This window comes from Octodon degus, unplaced genomic scaffold (assembly GCF_000260255.1).
Source record: "Octodon degus isolate 3935 unplaced genomic scaffold, OctDeg1.0 scaffold00053, whole genome shotgun sequence".
In the NCBI taxonomy this organism is placed as follows: domain Eukaryota; kingdom Metazoa; phylum Chordata; class Mammalia; order Rodentia; family Octodontidae; genus Octodon; species Octodon degus.
The window spans coordinates 4,484,495-4,488,408 of NW_004524629.1; the positions used below are offsets into that span (position 1 = coordinate 4,484,495).

The 3,914-nt window shown below is 43.1% G+C and overlaps 1 pseudogene; it reads left to right on the forward strand.

Moving 5' to 3' along the window:
• Nucleotides 1-3,201: 3,201 nt before the first annotated feature.
• The window catches only part of LOC101563406, a 57,643-nt pseudogene continuing 56,930 nt past the window's right edge, over nt 3,202-3,914 (forward strand).

Here is a 3,914-nt window from a genome sequence, read left to right on the forward strand (position 1 = left end):
AGCAATTATTCTACTGAGCTATCTCCCCAGCCCTCCTCCCGAGTTTTAATCAGCTCAACTAAGTATATATCTAAATTCTCAAAATGTTCAACAAAACATGTTATTTCATATTCATACAAACCAAGAGCTAAAGTACTTTACTCTTCATCTGTCTGGAATGTTCTAGTATTAATACTCTCTTCTCCCTTGGAAACTTTTCTCCTATTATCCAATTCTTTCTGTTTAGTCCTGAAAATGCCTGCCCATAACCCTTTCTCCAGAGAACTAATATTATCCCATAATCTTCTGAGATTAAAATATTGGTGTGGTAGCTGGGCATGATGGTACACCCAAGTAATCCCAGCACTCAGAAGGCTGAGGTAGGAGGATGACTGCAAGTTCAAGCACAGCCTGAACTACTAAGTGAGCTCAAAACCAGCCTGAACTGCACAGCAAGACCGTGTCTCAAAAAGACAAAAATAAAATAAAATATTGGCATGGTAGCCAAAAGACAACTAACCTATATATATTCTTTATCACTTTGCAGTTGTATAAATCTAAGGCAGTATTTAATCTTTCTAAACCTATATTTTCTCATCTGAAATGAAAGGATTAAATTAGATAAAAAAGGTAGAACACTCAATACGATGTGTGGGCTATAGCATGTTGTCGTTTAATTTTAACAATCATTATAACAACCCAATTCTTTTTTTCTGTATTTAGAACAGGGCCTCGGGGTCTCACTGCATAATAGATCAGGCTCATAGTGAGTCTCTTGTTTTCAGTCTCCCAAGAGCTGGGATTACAGGCTCAAGTGCCACCACATCCAGTCTCAATTGACTTCTCAGCATGCCCTGGGGGTGGGGCTGGCACTAGGGCCCAGGGATTGAACTCCCAGCCTTTAGGCAGATGCTTTAATCCACTGAGCTTTTTAGCTGGCCCTTACAACCCAATTCTTTTTGAAGGTCACTAGTGATTTCTCAGTGGTCAAAGCTGATGGCCTCTGTTAGGTTGTATAATTGCTGGTAACTACTCACTTCCTCTTTTGGAAGGAGAATTGCACTTCCCACCCTGTTGAACATGAGGACTGGCATATGACTTCTTTGGCCAATGAAATATCAACACAATAACATGAGACATCCAAAGAAAAGTTTTAAGAACTAGCTTGAAATTCACTGTCGTGCTTGTTCCTCAGCCATAAACCTCTGTGATACTCAAGAGCAGGGCACTTTGTCAGTCTAATCCTGGAAGGAAGATGACCTGTGAGCCACCCACAGCACATGTGTCACATGGATGAGAAATAAACTTCGTGGCTGACAGCCTCGGCCTGATCACATGTGAGTGCACTAAAACTCAGAGAAGAAATAAGAAACTTGCTCCTCCAAGTGCCAATCTGGGCTCTGCAGAATTCGGGTCTTGCTATATGGACTAGTCTTTCCCGCAGAATCCAGTTAGATTCACAATGCCATCCTTCTCTTAAATCAGCCTTCTAGCACAAAAGCTAGCCACTGTACTAGCCCCTTGCTTGCCAGTGGCCTCCCTGGCATCCAGGACAAGGCCAAATTCACAAAGTTCATCCATTGGACCTACCAAAAGGCCAACCTTATGCTTCTGAGGGTTCCTGGACTCATTCTCATCCTCCAGATTTAATCCTTCTGTAGCCACTGGATGGAATTAGTTTGGGACTTTGACTTGACCTCTGTTTTGTTTTGTTTTTTAGTATATGCTTGCAGTACATAATGCTTACCACATTCCTTGTGGAGATGTGCGACATAGCACATCTTCATTCCTTTTCTCACCCTCATTCTCTCCCTCTTTTGATCCTCTTCCCATTTGAAAACTCTATCTGCTGCTATCTACCTTTTATTTTTTTTTAAATTTTTATTTATTTATTTATGTGTGTATGTGTGTGTGTGTGTGTGTGGCCAGCTCAGCCCACCAGGGGGTGGGGCTGGCTGGCATGTGGTGCTGGAGGATTGAACCGCGGTCCTTGTGCTTTGCTAAGCTTGTTCTAAGTAGGTGCTTTAGACCACTGAGCCATCTCACCAGCCCCTCTACCTTTTATTTTATTCTTTACTTAAATTTTGAATTTCTCATCTAAGAGAAATCATGTGATATTTACGCTTGTGAGTTTGATTTATTTCACTCACCATTAAGATCCAAAGGTGCATCCATTTTCCTACAAGTGACCCAAGTTTACCTTTCATTAATAGTTTACCTTTCATTGCCACATTCCTTGTGGAGATGTGCGACATATGTAGTGGATTTCTAACTGGTGGTCAACTTATTACATCCAGCTGAATTAAACTAGCAAGGTGTGGGTGCAGGAGGCCCACCTGAGGGTTGTTGCCAGCAGCATAAGAGGCAGGACAGAAGAAGCTGCTTAAACACTGTTAGGGATGTTGTTCGGAGAAGTTATTGGAAGCTGCTAGTTCTCCTGTTCTGCCAGATGACCTCGTCGTGCTGGCTTTCCCAGTGAACTATGGAGAAGCATTGGTCCTCATCTTGAGTATTACTTCCTGACTCCAGAGAGTAAGATGGTACACTGCTCAGCCTCAAGGAGAATTTTGTCGCATTGGCTTTCCTCATTGCTGGAGGAGCTTGGGACCTTGTTGTTGCTGAGGATGGCTGTGGTACTTTTGGAGGAGCTCTGCTGCTTACCTAGAGCATTGCTTCCTAGCTCCAGTTCAGATCCCTAACCTGCTGGCACAGATCCTTCATCCCACTGGCCTAGACTTCTTAGCTTCCACTACTGATCTTTGGGCCTTTCCAGCACAGATCCGTGAAGCAGACCTGCATGAGACTTTGTTGTGGTCTCTAGGCCTCCAGTTGATCTTCAGAGAGGCATTGTTATGAGCTTTAGGTTTTCAGCTGGGCTCATGCAGGATATTAGGATCTAGGCCCTAAGCTGGAGTCTTTAGTGTTTATGTGTTGCACAGATTTCCTGCACTTCTTAGGTATGATTCCTGGGAGATTCATTATAAAATACGTCCTGTATTGTATTGTTCCCCTTGCAAAAACCCCAAACCATGACACCATATTTTCCTGGAAATAGACCTAATCAGAAAATAAACTTTAACATAATTTTTTCAGGATGCTTGGAATATAAGCCCTATCCCAAAATAAGCCTCAGTCAAACTCATCAGCCAAAAAGATGCATTTAGTACATCTATTACAACATATGATAGAAATATTTAATTAGAAAATAATTTAATGGACTCCCGAGTCTGCCGCCCTCCATCGGTTCTCTCGGTAGTCCGCCTTCGCCTCTGAAGCTATCCGCCCTAGTCTCTGAGCTTGCGACTCGCGGACAGGCGTCGTTGGCGTGAAGAGGCCGGACTCGGGGGTCATCGCCGAGGTGAATAAATTGTTTGAATATATTTATGGTATTGGAAACTCAAAGGAAACAAAAGAATCCATCATCTGCGAAGTTTGAGGTACTTTTACAAGTTTGCTACACACGCTGTGCATTTGCAGTGTATTTGTAAGCAATGGCTGCCATCCGAAAGAAACTGGTGATTGTTGGTGATGGAGCTTGTGGTAAGACACACTTACTCATAGTCTTCAGCAAGGACCAGTTCCCAGAAGTATATGTTCCCACAGTATTTGAGAACTATGTGACAGATATTAAAGTGGATGGAAAGCAGGTAGAGTTGGCTTTGTGGGACACGGCTGGACAGGAAGATTATGATCGCCTGAGGCCTCTCTCCTATCCAGACACCGATGTCATACTGATGTGTTTCTCCATTGACAGCCCTGATAGTTTAGAAAACATCCCAGAAAAATGGACTCCAGAAGTGAAGCATTTCTGTCCCGATGTACCCATTATCCTGGGTGGAAACAAGAAGGATCTTCGGAATGATGAGCACACAAGACGGGAGTTAGCCAAGATGAAGCAGGAGCCAGTAAAACCTGAAGAAGGCAGAGATATGGCA